A 16,025-nucleotide genomic window follows, 5' to 3' on the forward strand; every position below is an offset into this window, starting at 1 on the left:
ATTTACTGTTGACAGATACCGTATGTTGTGCATAATATAAACTATGTCCTTGCATTTATACTGGAGGGCAATATTTTTCAGTTCTCCCCTGACCCCTCACTCTAGGTCTTTGTCCAGAGAAGGAATGCCCACTGCTTGAGTGCCCATGACAGAGTCGATGCTGCTTCAAGCTTCAACAATTCTTGTGCCAGTTACAGCTATGCAAGCCAATATTCGCACCAAGAAAATGTTTCTTTGCTCCTTAAGATTTTTCAAATAAAGTACCTTACCAACAAAACTATGCCCGGGGGCTATCCCCCTTCCACTTTTCTTTGGCATTTACAACACATCCTCAGACCATAAATGCTAATTCAAAGCACCCAATGCACCTTAGGCCAAACACCTTCGGCAAAGTTCTAATTGAATAGGTACTGACATGATATCTTCAATTATTCCTTTTTTTTCGTTAAATTAAGGCTTTAGAGCTTTAAAAATATAGTAACAAGCCTTGGAGTGGCGTGATTTAGTATAATAGCTTTCCTAGAGCCGGTTTCAGTTTTGTTTGCAAGGGGGATACTGTGTAGTGACATCACAACACAGTATGTGGTCACGTGGGAGAAGGACATTGCGACGTTTTGACACTCCTTTGGGGCCTCCGGCTAGCTCGGTCGACTTGTGTGCTGCTACTCGTGAAGGCCAATGTAGCAGCATAGCGGACGAGTGAATGAGCTAGAGCGAGTGTCGTAACATCGCAATGTCCTGCTCCCACATGACCATATACTGTGTCGTCACATCAGGGCATAGTATCCTCCTGGAAAACAAAAGTGGCTGTAAAGAAGCTACTATATTAAATTATTTATGGCGTTTTGAGGCTTCACCCCTCTAACGCTGTCTGTCATCTTCTGTCCACCCATCTTCAGCAATGTTGAATTCAATTGTTCAGTTGTTGTTCAATTCAGTTGTTGTTGAAGAATGATGTATGTAGGACATGCCCACACATCATTAACAATGGCAGATGACATCGGTGATATTTCTGGCTCCTGTTCCGAACATTAAAATATGAACCAGATTCTCTCTACAACGTCTCTTTTATCATCAGGTTTATAATATTACCCTTTTTTATACACCTAAATTTATACAAAGGAGCTGCAGACAGCCTTCACACAAATCAGGTAGCAATGTCTTTTGACAAATTAGCTTAATACCATCAGCATCAGGCATATACTTCCACAATCTCGTTAAGCAAGAATATTAAGCAACACGATCAGTCACAGGCACAGGTGAAGTCCGCAAAACACTACATGGGCAGAACTACTACGGCCATACTCAATCACTTCGCCACAAGCTCTGACATTTAACGACATCAAACAGCTACTATCACTTCTCCACAGCCACAGACGCAGGCGAAGACCGCACGGGCAGAACGGAAGCACCGATTCAGGGCTCGATCGTCGCGTTCATCGCTTTAGCGCCACCTATTTCAAAACAATATACGGAGCCAAGCCAAACCATTATTCAGCGTCTGTTTGGGTGAACCTAACGCTTTTGGGCCCTAAGCGTTCGAACGACCAGGGCACTATAACGCTTACCCCCCCTTTCCACTCCTGCGACCAGGTCGCAGGAACGGCGGCAAAACTTTTACATTGAGTGGTTTAATTTATCTTATTTAACTGCTGTTAGTAAGGCGTTTGTTTTCTCTTCCCCAGCTTAAACTAACAAGGATGAAAACATGGGACCCTTTTCAGAAGCGCTCTCACTTGTGCGCGCTTTGCCTCCATAGCTTTTTCTTAATTCGTTGCCACAGAAAGTTGTCGGCGGGTACACTCTTAGGCAAAGTCACACCCTTTGGCTTGCCCCTTCTGCCTCACAACAATAATCGTTATCTGCCTTGATGCGTTTCCTTTCTTTAACGCTGCGAGCCCGGAACTTTCCAGTAACGAACGGCACGCGCGTTATCAGAAGGGGCACTCCAAAGGGTGTAAACTGTTCTATGCTGATAACACGCGTGCCGTTCGTTACTGGTAAGTACGGGGCTCGCAGCGTTAAAGAAAGGAAGCGCATCAAGGCAGATAACGATTACTGTTGTGTGGCAGAAGGGACAAGCCAAAGGGTGCACATTGCCTAAGAGTGATATATATTGACACGTGTACTTGTCTTTATCGGGCGACAAGTATTGTCGCCTAACAAATGTTATCGCACAGCGCGGGACGCGCCTGCATGTGTCCGAAGTTTCTGGAAAGTTATCGATGCTTCTATCCGCTGTCTGTTGTCGCCGAACGTTGTGTTATCTGATTTCATCGCTTGACACGAATGGTGTAGAACATTTTAGAAGGCATGCGGGTCCCAACGTTTAATCTGGAACATTCGATGATTGCTGTATAAAAGCCGACGCGCTTGACCCGCTGATCAGATTTTCGACGATCGCCGAGCGTGTTCACCGCTATCGTTGCGCTATAAGTGTAGCCTGTTTTGTGGGCACAGGTTCGCCCAATAAAAGTTAGTTTTGTCGTTCACAGTACTGCTACTGTGTTATTCAACGTCACGACCACGTGACAATATATATATATATATATATATATATATATATATATATATATATATATATATATATATATATATATATATAGTCACATATTTTTGAAATTGTACAAGCGCTGCGATACGCTTATCGCGCGTAAGGATAATACATGAACGTGCATTTCCTGAAAATAAATTGTTTAAAAGAGATTTGGAGATCTTAAAGTCCATATTTGTCAACATCGTTCAATATAACAATTACACTTGACACTTCATGTGTGAAAGAAAAAGCACCGTGAATAAGTGCTGTTCAAATCAACACCCCAACTGCGTCTCTCTCTTGGTGACAAATGCCAATCTCAAAGCCCTGGCTTCTGCTAACTGCAAGAGCCGAAAGCTATTTGAGCAAACTCTGTGGACAAGTATTCCGAACGTATGGGACCATAAAATGTAATCTCTATGCGAAATTCGAGCTAAGAAAGCCCTGCAAATTGCAAGAGAGAGAAAAAATTGGCAGTTGCTTAGCTCGGCTATGCCAGGATATACGCAGCGAAAGATAATTCATAGCATGGTTAGCCTTGGTTAATCTTAATTGCAAGTCCAGGTTAGTCTGGTTGTCTAGCTATGTTGCGGCGTTTAGCCAGTCGTTCGGCGCGCTGTTCGTCTGTTTCCTGGGCGATTCGTTTCCTCTTCATCCCGTTCCGATGTCGATTCCTGGCCTCCTCCTGCTTATCAGAATTGTCGCCGTCCATACTGCCGCCTCAACTGTGGTTGCGGCGCACGCGTGCTCTCCTTTTCAATCCTTCGACATGTTATCAGGCATGCGACGCAGCTGGCGAAGCGAGCGGAGGCGAGCGCAACGACGAGGAACGCGGTGTGACGTCATACCAAACGGCGGCGGAACACCTGTGGCGCATGCTGTTAGATATGGAGCTGGTTCCTGCGATTACTTCGAGTTCCCCAGACCACATCGGATTGCAGCACAGCTAATTGAGGAATGCAGAAGCAGGAAAGCGCATTCCAGAGAAGCGGCCGAGCAGACAAGTTTAAGGCAACGAGTTTACATGCCAACAAGTTCGTGCGCCGCCGGGATTAGCAGGTGGGCATCCGACAATGAAGCAGGTGCAGCCCTCCCCTTCTCTTTGTTCGAAGTGCATTGCCAGTCTGCATTGCAAGACCGCAGCAAGCCGCCAGGTGTGACACCACGACACGGGCGCCTACCATTGGCTGAAAGTGGCGTCATCGGAGTGGACTCTCCCATTGGTCAGACATGACATGACTTGCAGTGCTCGAAGGGTTTATAAGAAGCCTTCCAGAGAGACCTGGGCATGCTGGGACATGCCCTGATTCCCTGATTCACCTCTCTCGAACCTCTTGCCGCGGGCCGCAGCGTCCGAGTTGCTGCCGGCCCGTAATGTCTGTACGACTGGTACTTGTCGCTCACCTCCCTGTACAAATGTAGAATAAATCCTCCCAAGTTTGGGTTTCCATCCCGGAGCCCGTACTCCAACCCCTACATCTGGTTGGCAGCGGTAGGATCGCCTCCGAATGCATCAGCTGGTGGCAGCGCTACGAATCAACCTTCGTCGAGAGAGATCGTAAGGAACCGGGAAGAGCGAAGAAGAGAGAGCCTTCGTCGAAAGAGGTCCGAAGAAACTGGGAGTATCGAAGAAGGAGCGAGCCTTCGACCCAGGGAGTCCGGAAGGAACCGGCAACAGCGGACGAACGAACCGGATGGCAGGGTGCTGCAACCGTAAGTGAGCGCGTGGTTTTTTTCCTTATGATTCGCCAGACTCAAAGGTTGTGTGTTCAATTTTGATAGTTCTGGGAATCGGGAATTTGTTGCATTGTGTGTTTGCACAAATTAATTAAGGAAAACAGTTTTAACCACCTGTCGGGGCAGCTGCCATGGATCTTAGAAGGTTGACGAGGTTGGACTTGTTGTTGGTGTGCGACGATTTGGGAGTTGAGGCGGACGAACGGATGAAAACGCCAGCTATCATAAAGGCGATTAACGATAGTGGCAATGATGAGAAAAGCATTAGGCTTGCTTGGGAAGTGATACAGGAGCCACGGGAGCGTGTGCGTCGTGTACGTTTGCGAGAGCGTCGTGAGCTTAGGAGTGAGCGTCAGCGTGAAGAACGCGAGAAAGAACGGAAGCAGGAGCTTCAAGAACTTACTCTTAGGTGTGAGCGTCACGGACGTGAGAATGAACGCGAACGTGAGCGAGAGGAAAAGTATGAGAGAGAGAAGGCAGCACTGATCAAAGAGATACAGTATTGTGATCAGTTATTGGCACAGAGACAACGGCTGTCTGAGAATTCTGTAGGTAGTACAGAGCGAAAGAATGAGCAAGTGTCTAGCAGATTTTCGCCAGAAGCCGACGAAAAAAGTAGTGCCTGTGAGATTAGCTGCAGATTCATAAGTAAAGGGAAAAGGCTAGCTGCTAACGATGCCTTAGTGGCAATAGAGGCCGTTAAAGGCCAGAGTGAGAGCGACGAGGTGCTGTGCCAACAGATGACTGTAGAGACAGCTAGGCCAGCTGCGAACAAATTGGCACAGTTACCGAGCGTGTGCGTCGCTGGTAATGTTAGCGAGGTTGCTAGCGAAGAGAAGGGCACTTCTGACCCGACAGAAGCGAGCACCCATGTAGAGCCAGATGTGCGTGCAGAAGTGAAGTGCGAGCTGGACGATGCAGTTGAGAATAGTTCTCGGGGTGGCGAGCTCCGTAGCTCACGAGAGAACAACTGCATTGTTCAGGGATCGGTGCGGCTCTCCGCCAGTCTAGATGGCCTAGATAGGGATGATTCAGTTAATCATTCGGACTGTGCGCGTGAGACAGCGATCGAAACCGACGGGCTGTGTGCCGATTCACAGCGTGCGCTGGGCAATGTAGTAGAGGGCAGTTCGCAAGAGTGCGAGTTGTCTTACTCGAGTAAAGCCTGCTGCATTGTGCCAGTGTCGGTTGAGCTGTCCGCCAGTCGAGGCAGAGAGAGTGTTGATTTAAATGTAAATCACTCAGACTGTGCGGGTAAGAGACCGATCCGGGCCGACGAAAAGTGTACCGGCCAGCACGAGGCACGAGAAGGCGACATAAAAGTGAGTGCGAAGAGAAAGCGCCGTAAAAAGAAGCGCAGTAAAGACCGAAAGACGGTAATTAATGTAGCGCCGCCAAAGATGGCAAGAACCCCAAATGGGCAGGGCGCGAGGAAGAAGGTGCGGTCGTCTAGGACGATGTTGACGCATCCAAAACGTTCGAGCCACAGGTCAAAGGGGAACCGCGAAGAATGTTCTGCACGGACGCGGACAAAGGGCACGAGGCAGTTAAGCTCCTCGTCGTTCCGTAGTTCTTCTCATAGCTCAGCGTGCAGTTCGAAGAAACGCAAGGTGGCAGGACGAGACCAGGTGGGGAGTAGCGACGCGGTCAATCGAGTTCGTGTTGAAAGCGGGGCGCCAGGACGCAAATTGGCGGGAGACCGTAACGTCTTGGGGGAGCTGATAGTGGATCAGCCCTTTTGTTGTCTCTCGGCAGCCAGAGTAGCTTTGAAACTTCGCCCACCGCGGGTCAGGCTGAAAGTATGAGTCAGTCGTAAGCAATCGGGAACGGGAAGCCAAGAGAGCTTCCGTAGAAGCAAAACGTGTTATTTGGTTTTATTTTTGAGCATCGGAAAATTTCGCGATTTGAGACTAGCGTTTCTTTCATTGTGTAAGGTTTGAGCTTTGTTTATGTTTTCGTTCGAGAAGCTCGAGATTTGAAAGGTGTGTTTTAAGTAAACATGTAGTCTCGCGAGATGCTCATTAATAAGTAGATAGGCTTTTTTTTTTGTGTGTGTGAGTAACCTGAGGGTCAAGGTTATTGTTGAGAGGCCTATCGTAACGCGCGTGTGTGTTATTTAACCTTCTTTCTTCTTAAGTATTGAATTTTCTAAGGTTAAGCGCGTAGACTTTCAGCGAGTGCATGATTTGCACGGAGAAGCGTTCTTAGTTTCATTAGCGCGTGTCCTGTGTGGACGGAAGGAAGCAGATTTATGATTGGGTTGCTCGTGTGTGTTGAGGGCAACCGTTTTCTGACTTCTTTAGTGAGCATGCCTGGAACTAGTTATTAGAAGACGCATTATTTTAAGAGTTCTGCGGAGTGTGTAAGTCCCGCAAGTTTAATTGTTCGTTTACGTCACGTGTCCTGTAGGACTTTCAGGAAAGAAACGTGAGTAAGCGTAATGAAGAGTTTGCCTACAACGCAAGTACGCGTTTTGTTTAATGACCACAAGGCTAGTGCGCTTGTGATTACGTACTTGTGAGGTTGACCAGATTGTTCAGTGGCACCATTACGTGCGATAAGTACGCCACTGCGATAGATTGGAAACATGCTGTTCATGTAGTTAGGCCACTTATGTTATGGTCGGCTGTTTTCATTTGTTGTTTGCATCGTCGACGACCCTTTTGTTTTGCAACAACAATAGTAGTCTGGTCTTGTCGGCAATCGAGGAGAAATGCATAGCTGTTTGGAAGGGTGGTTGGAACTGTTGTCAAAATTGGGGAACTAAAAGATCAGGGTTCATTTTGACTCAGTAATAGCCTGGCGAGTCAGGGGCGAAGAGCCTGCGCTTACACGTGGGGCAGCGCTGTGTTGTTTTGTTTGTTTGACGTCTGTTCTCCAGGGCCAAGGATCCCGAGGGTTGTCAAACGAGGCTCGACCCCAGTACCCTGCAGCTTCTATCAGCGTTCCTCATGGCCAGCGAATTGATTTCACCGGCCATTCAGAACAACCGGGGCGAGGACGAGCTGTTAGATATGGAGCTGGTTCCTGCGATTACTTCGAGTTCCCCAGACCACATCGGATTGCAGCACAGCTAATTGAGGAATGCAGAAGCAGGAAAGCGCATTCCAGAGAAGCGGCCGAGCAGACAAGTTTAAGGCAACGAGTTTACATGCCAACAAGTTCGTGCGCCGCCGGGATTAGCAGGTGGGCATCCGACAATGAAGCAGGTGCAGCCCTCCCCTTCTCTTTGTTCGAAGTGCATTGCCAGTCTGCATTGCAAGACCGCAGCAAGCCGCCAGGTGTGACACCACGACACGGGCGCCTACCATTGGCTGAAAGTGGCGTCATCGGAGTGGACTCTCCCATTGGTCAGACATGACATGACTTGCAGTGCTCGAAGGGTTTATAAGAAGCCTTCCAGAGAGACCTGGGCATGCTGGGACATGCCCTGATTCCCTGATTCACCTCTCTCGAACCTCTTGCCGCGGGCCGCAGCGTCCGAGTTGCTGCCGGCCCGTAATGTCTGTACGACTGGTACTTGTCGCTCACCTCCCTGTACAAATGTAGAATAAATCCTCCCAAGTTTGGGCTTCCATCCCGACGTCCCGTCCCCCAACCCCTACAATGCGCAGTAGTGACTAGGGAGCGAGAGAGAGAAATATCCACGGCGAGCGCGCGTTGTGACGTCATGTGCCTCCTCGGAGCACCGCCATGGCGAAATCGCAAGTTCGCGGCCAGTAAAGCTTTCGCTTTAAAGTAACTTTTATTTATGTAGCCGGCAAATTGGTGGCGGGGGCTACCCCGCCTAGGTGGCGGCCAGAAGCCCTTGAGCTCTGGCGGCATCCTCGGCCTGCTGGACGGCCAAAAGTTGGTCTTCGGGGGCCGAGCTGCTCACTGCTTCCGATCCTTAACTTCTCGGCCCTGTCGGAGCGCCCGAAGGCAGTCCCAGATAATGTGATCCTGGTCCGCCCTTTCTTGACAAAATTTGGCCGAATATTGTTCTGGACGATAGTGATCATAACTCACTGGATTTAGATACGTATATATTGGTTTGAAGGAGGCGCCATGCCACCGCCTGCTGCTTATTACGTGATGGGTGTGCGGGAGGAAAACGCACCCTCCCCAATCTGTATTAGATATATCTCCCTGCAGCCAACCATCCGGTCCCCTGTCAGCCGCGGCGCCCCGGTGGCTCGGCTTGCGAGTCCTCGAGCCACGGTGTCGGCCGCCTCGTCGCCGGGGAGGGGAGGTGTGCGCAGGCGCCCAGATGATATGGACAACCCGCTGACCGCGGAAGTTTGCCAGGATTAGTTGTGACTCCGGCGAAAAGCGCCCCTTTGCGTAACTTAAAATTGCGGTTAGAATCGCTGACTATTATCGAGGCCATTGCGAGAGCAATGGCCGATTCCTCAGCCACCTCGGCTCTGAATGCTTTAATAGATCCGCTGACCTTAAGATCACCCTCCGATTTCACTGCAACGACAGACATATGCTGATCAGTCGTGTGTACACGACTCACCACGTCCACGTACACCACGTCCTGAGAGCGTTGGAATATCCTCCCCCTTTCCTCCCGCCTTTCCCTGTGGTGATCGGGATTCCTGTTTTTGGGTAGCGGTGGGATAATAAGCTGCTTCCTTATGTCGTGAATGTCTACTTTAGTGCCATAGTGCGATTCGTATGTGTGTCCTTTTTTCTGCCATCTTAAGAGACAAACCCGTTTTCCGGGCCCCTGCACGTTATTTGAAAGAAAAGTTCTCACGGATACCACGTTGTTCTTGCACAAATTTCACACCAAGACAGCATTTTGTTGTTCGGGTCGTTGAATATGCAACTTTTGGCATGCGTGTGCGCGCGTCATATCTACATTACCAACCTCCACAGAGTAGTAAAAATGTTGAAGGTGACGTCATAACCGCCATGTTTTGAACAATAATTACGTGAGACCCTCTCGATAAACAAGGTAACATATAGGAAGGAAATAAGATGTTTTTTCTTCCTCCATGCAAATGCACGTAAAAAAATGAGGTCTTGCCGCAAAAGTCACGCAAGGACCAAGACTCTCACGCACGTAGATACAACGCTGTGACATGTGCCTGTATTTTACTAATGTTTAGAGGGTTTGGACCTTCTCTTAACAAGAAAAAAAAATGAAATGACTCATAAATATTATGTCACCACTCCTTTGACTAGTGTGCACCTTGTTTGCTACCCTACACCGGGGGATATGTCGATCTAACAGGCGTCAAATTATGGTGTACTAGATTAGGGGTAGTGGGCTGTGGGAACTCCGTGGTGAAGCAGTTTTCCCAGAAACGCACAGGCGGCGCAGCTGCGCCTTTCACCTGGGCCCCTTCATGTACGCACACGTGTCGGATGTCTCCTCGCACGGGTGATAACCATGTTTCAATACGCTCCACCGCGTTTTTTTTTAATATACAGAAGAGAGAGAAAGAGGGGAAAGAAACAGAGTGACTTCGTTTTCTTTTCTTGCGAGGACACAAGTTTTAAAAAATTTCGTTGGTACATGCGAGTCCAGGCACGCGCCGGTGGCACGACTGGCTTATCGGAGAGAGAGAGAGAGAGAGAAAACATTTATTTATCATCAGTTTGGGCGACTTCCTCGCAGGGCGGAGCCCTTATTTCAGGGCCCCATTGGCTCGCGCCACTCCGCGTGCCCGCCGGATCAGCCGTCGCTGCTCTTGCGGGTCTGAGCTGGTCAGCGCAGTCTCCCAGGAGGAAGGGGAAGGTGAAGGAATAGGAGAGTAGCCCGGAGGGTGTGGGCACTCCCAGGTGCAATGGTATACTGTGGGTTTTGCTCCACAATAGGGACAGTATGAGGGATAGTGTGTGGGATGGAAGAGGTGAAGATAAAAGAGGCAGGGAAATGAATTAGTTTGAAGTTGTCGCCACGCGACGGCATCTTCTCGATTAAGGGAGTTATGTGGTGGAGGGAATTGTCTCCTGGTGTCTCTGTAATATTGTAGAGTTTCAGTGTAGGTCATTGGTTCTGTCGGTGCGTCGTCTGGGTTGGACAGCTCTTCCAATGGCGCCCGGTTCGCGAGATCTCGGGCTACCGCATTAGCGCGTTCATTACCATGGAGAGAGGCGTGTCCAGGTGTCCAGACGATACGCACCCTGTGTAACGCTGTGGGGTGTAATGATGTAAGGATGCGGTGTGTGTAGGGTGTCACCTTCCCTTGTGCCAAAGTCCTGCAGGCGGTCTGAGAATCTGTGACCACTGTGATAGGTCCATCCGGCGCCGGCATGGTTGAAGCGTGTACAATGGCTAGGGCAATAGCAGCCTCTTCCGCCGTGCCACTGTCCACAGTGTTGAGCGTGGCCGAAGCTCTCAGAATGTCTGCACTATCTAGTACGAACAGACATAGGGCGCGTTTCTGTGGGTAGCGGGCCACGTCGGTGTATAGGACTGGAGTGTTTGATTTGTCATCGCCAAATAGGCGAGCCAGGGCTTGTGCTCTTGCCTTTCGTCGACCTTTATGACGGTCTCGTAGTCTCGAAGCACGTATATTCTTTCGAACTGCAGCTCACACACAGCGCCAGTCAGTTCCAAGGGCTTATCAGCACGGTGAACATTCCGATTTCAAACACAGCGCCTTTCGTCGTCCTCGGGGGTTAAACTTCGACGCGTTCAGTTCTGCAACCGGGAGCGAAGCAACAGTAGCTCCTCCGACGAGGCTTCGTCATGTCACCTCATCAGTCAGAGAATGCACACGAAATAACAAATGCGCAGACAAAACACAGAACTACACATATACGTAGACAAAGGCAGGCGAGATAGACGGCCAACGCGCGAGTGCGGCGGTGGCACCACAGAACACCCATAAATGCCTAAAATGCCCATAAGATCTAATAAATGATCTAAAGGTAACGACAGCTCTTTCCTCCTCCTGTGCCAGCGCTCCTTCTCTCGGCTCTTCCGGGGCGCCGACGGTGGCGGCACCTAGGCCGGGTACAGCTAGCAGACGCTGCCAAAGTTCGCCCCTGAGTTACTCCAAGAGCTACCGGGATCCACGTTGCACTGCTTTATCGAAGCTCTTTCCACAGCGATCACTTTGATTGTGGTGTCAACGCTGGAGGTGTTGCGCGCAAGCGAGCTAACGGAGTTTTTTTCTCGAATGGAGCCTTTTGATCAGCTTTTGATCAACGGCGCCTTCTGATCAGAAATTGGAATAGCATGCACTTTGTATGTGGATATTTACCTTTTACTTTTTTTTAAAGACAGACCCCACGTCTGTCTTTTAAGAAAGTGAAAGGTAAATATCCACATCTCTAGGCTTTATAGGCGAGGATTAGGTTATAGGGTCTAGGCTTTATATGAACCATATATGAACCGACGGTGGTGTGCTACTTCCATAATCTGTCAAAGGCGCGTTTGCTCGTACTACACGAAAGCTTGGTAATACATTGGGCCTTAATTTCTTGATGCTGAATGATTTGGCTTTCAAATTGGTCTTCGGTGAAGTGATCCTAAGATGAATAAACTAAGATTTGGTATGGCACACCTTTTTGAGAAATGACACAAGGCACAAAAGAAAATATACACCGTGATATTTCAGGAATAATTTCGAAAATGAGAACTCTTGATACGTCAGCCCGCCGTGCGCGTGGCCATAACAGTTTTATCAACGTAGAACGTTGAATATGGTCTGGGTCATTGCGCGCCCCTTCGTTTCTTTTACGCGACCTACCTGCGTTAAAAATGCTTCAACAAGCTTACCGTAGATTTGCACGACATCTTTGAACCCAATACAATTTCGGCTATGTTTAGCGGATGTCTGCGTTACGATTTATTATGCGCGCAAATATGGCGTACTAAGATATAGCTGCCGTTACTGTGCCTATTTAGGCACAGTAACTGCCGACTTTGATAACCCCGCAAATACAAATAAGTGCACCAACGCGCGCAACATAAAAGCTATTCCTGCACCGCGAGTAGCATGAACAGTGGGGGCTCAAACGATGAGAACCGCCGTTTTAGTCTTGAGTTCGTCAGCGGAGTCCAAGTCAAAAAAAAAAAAAAAAACCTCTAGAAATGCGGGTCACTTCAGTATGCAATACGCGTTACTGAACGGCGGGTTCAACTAACATATATGAAGCGCAACTTTCATGTCTGAGCCCAGCAACGGTTCCAACTACAACGAAGCGAGTGGGCAATATCAATCATAATGTAGCCTGCCGAACCAGAAGCGTGAATGGCGAGGCTCAGACAACATGAAGCATGGCTTTCGTAGCATCGAGTGAACGTTTCCAACTACACAACCGTGCCGGACGTTATTTAGTGCGAACAAAGGCTGCAGATCGACGCTCGCGCTTCTCAACAAATCGTCCGAAAAGATACGAGTGACTTCTGATGAACGGCTACTTTCCTCACAAAGGCACGGGTCCCGCGCATTTTCAAAGTTTGCCCAACCGATCCTGTGCAGCCAAATCTTTCGGCGAGCCGCGTTGCTTCTTCCGGATGGAATAACGAAAACTCTCTTCCCCTAGCCTCTTCAGTTATTGCACCCATTCGCAACTCCAGCAATTCATGCGACACCTAGCGGCAGTAGGGAGAAACGAAACACGGAGGTCCAGTCGCCGTGTGTGCCGTAGAGGCTGCTGTCGCGGACGGAAGAATGAAGCTGCTAGCAAAGAAAAATCGAACGGCCAAGCAGTTCTGCTGTGTTCCTCGGTGCGTGCCAACGAGATGGAAGGACAGCGATATTTCCGTTCACGCACTTCCCTCCGAGTGGAAAGGCTGAAGCCGCAGAACCAGGTGGATCGCTACCCTCCGCATCGGCAAGGCTGTGACGCTTACAGTGACTGTTTGCTCACGGCATTTTGCACGGGATAATTTCTCCTTACCAGGTGAGACACTATTGTGAACCCGACCCTAATGCATGACCATTGTGCGTGGCCATTATACATGTCGCTGTGTCACCTTATGTAAACACGTTTCGCATTGCGGGCACTGGCGATTGGGCTATGCATTATTTGCTGCATATGTTAGCCGCAACGCAAAATTCGAGCACAGGTTCGAAACCTGTCACAGCGGTTTCTCCGAGGAACGTCTCTTCTGCACTCGTTAACCACATTGGCTGTAATTAGAGCTCATGTTCGACGCTTCACAGCGGTTTCTGCGAGCAACGTCACCTCTGCGCTCGTTGGCTACACCCGGCTTTTGATGCCCAGCACGTCTCGCGCAACTTATACGGGCGTCGGAGATTCAAATATTTACGAATGATGTACTAGCAAGTTCGGGAAGTGTTGAGTGTAAACGTGCCACGTATGTGGCATGCTAAAGCGGAATAAATATCATGCGTGGTGCGGATGAACTTGCAGCACAGGCGCACTGCACGCGGGCACTTCCCAGCGCGACTGATTACGAATTTGCCACTTGCACTTGAGAATCTCCGACGTGCTCAAGAGTGGCCATATGACACTGGTATTTCGCACCGACGGCGAGCCTATCACGTTCATTGCAGAAGTTTGCCACTTACGCGACAGCCACATGTCAATTTTACACGCGTTTGCTAGTTTCGAGGAAAATTTACGGCGTCCGCCGTCTACTGACGTGTCGCATATGTATGTGCAGTATTAGTACCTAAGCTAGCTTTATCTGTGTTATTAAAAAAAATTATGGGGTTTTACGTGCCAAAACCACTTTCTGATTATGAGACACGCCGTAGTGGAGGACTCCGGAAATTTCGACCACCTGGGGTTCTTTAACGTGCACCTAAATCTAAGTACACGGGTGTTTTCGCATTTCGCCCCCATCGAAATGCGGCCGCCGTGGCCGGGATTCGATCCCGCGACCTCGTGCTCAGCAGCCTAACACCATAGCCACTGAGCAACCACGGCGGGTATCTGTGTTATTAAATCATCCCCAAGTCAGTGGCAAAACTACTCCGGTCATGTGGTGGTGTTTGCACCTGTGTACTTTGCGTTATGAGCAGCTTTCAACTACGTTTTGCAGATGCTACATTCGGTGTACATCGTTGCAGAGCCTTGCACACTCAAACCGTGCTTCATTTCCTTGCAAATGTTTTTTTTATAAATATTGTGGCCTTGTTTCTGAGGTAAAAAGAAAAAAATTCTGGGTGCAGCCCATATTGAGGCACAATAAAGCATAAACAATTCATTTCTTTTTTCAGATGTAGCATGTCAAAGACAGTGGCTGAAAAAAATGCAGTACCAACTGAAAACCTGCCAAGGACGTCATGTTATGATGAGAACAAGGATGCTCATATGAAAGAGCTTTCACTGGCAAGACTTCGCCGACGTGTGTATCGGTCAGCCAGAGTAAGTTAATTTGACTACATGGTGCAGCACTTATATGCTTATGGTACATACACCATGTCTACAAGCATGCAATAGATGTCAACACCTTTTAATGCATTACAGAATGAATCAAGCAAAGAAACTGTTGCCTCCCCATTAGAAGCAAAGGTGTTGCCCCATGCACCTGTCAGCACGACCACCATGGTAAATTGGCTGCCTGCAACTTGTGCACACATTGCTTCACCACTAATTCCTTGGGATTAAACTCTGACATTGCAGGACGATCTCCCATCCCCTGACCGCAACAGCATGGACCAAATAAGTGACAATGGAAATATGGTAATTTCTTTTTGTATATGTATGTGTTGTGGTAGCTGTCTTTACCTAGACGGTGGCATGCTTTCTGGATTTACATCGTAAAAGCATTGTAGTACGTGGTGTGTGATGGGTGCACATTAATTGCAACTTGTGCACACATTGCTTAACCACTGGTTTCTTGAACTGAACTCTACCTGACATTGCAGGACGATTTCCCATCCCCTAACAGCATGGACGAAAGCCTTGCAAACACCATAAGGGACAAGGACATAGCAAATATGGCAATTTATTTTTTCTATATATTTGTGATGTGGTAGCTGTCTTTACCTAGCCGGCAGCATGTTTTCTGGATTAACTTCGTGAAAGGATTGTGGTGTGTGATGGGTGCAAATTAACTGATGCAAAAAGCCTGGCTTTCCTACTTCCAACATTGAATTTAATACATTGACGTGCATTATTGGAATGACAAAAAGAAGCTGCATTTCGCGTCAGATATGTCAGACATTACAACTCTTGCTTTTGTTTTGTGACAGGAATGTGCTTGCCAACCTGACTTCCAGACATAATGGCAGAGTACTCAAGAGAAGAAAAAGACGTGGCAAATTTCCTACTAGAAACGGCTTCACGGACAAGGCTGCCCAAGTGACATCGGGTACTTTTCCACAGAAGTTTGTGAACACGATAAATAGTAGCAACGTAAATACATTCACGGGCCTGCCATCATTCGATGTTCTGAATGCTCGTGTGACGTGCTACACAAAAATTCATCCACTTTCAGGACGGCACCAGTTATGTGTAAAAACAATTGCATTGACATTGGTGAAATTGAAGCATATTTCCGCTGCATTCTTGAGTCACCTCAGGGTGTCTACCAAGTTGACATTTCCAAATTCCCTGAGTTTTCCAGGTTTTCCCTGAGCATCTTTGCGAAATTCCCTAAATGAGCCAGAACTTTGTTTTATGTCAAGACAGGCTGACACCACGTTGCCCGATGCTGTCACTCTCTAGTAAGCATGCTGAAACAAAAAAAAAAAGACTTAATCCAGTTTGAATAGTAGGGAGTAATATCTATTTTATTTAAAAAGAAAACAGAAGGAATGTGTTAGTAAAATGCACAGAGAAAGAAATGGCAAAGCCCATTCCAAATTGAGTCGAACATTTTCAAATA

At 48.3% G+C, this 16,025-nt stretch overlaps 1 long non-coding RNA gene across 1 annotated transcript; it reads left to right on the top strand.

Annotated features, from left to right (window-relative positions):
• The first annotated feature begins 12,819 nt into the window (after window positions 1-12,819).
• LOC135909092 (uncharacterized) lies at window positions 12,820-14,861 on the top strand. Its single transcript, XR_010566568.2, has 3 exons — window positions 12,820-13,126; window positions 14,413-14,560; window positions 14,663-14,861. It is a non-coding gene; the product is annotated as an uncharacterized lncRNA (long non-coding RNA).
• The last annotated feature ends 1,164 nt before the right edge of the window (window positions 14,862-16,025 follow it).

This window comes from Dermacentor albipictus, unplaced genomic scaffold (genome assembly GCF_038994185.2).
Source record: "Dermacentor albipictus isolate Rhodes 1998 colony unplaced genomic scaffold, USDA_Dalb.pri_finalv2 scaffold_87, whole genome shotgun sequence".
Taxonomy (NCBI): Eukaryota; Metazoa; Arthropoda; class Arachnida; order Ixodida; family Ixodidae; genus Dermacentor; species Dermacentor albipictus.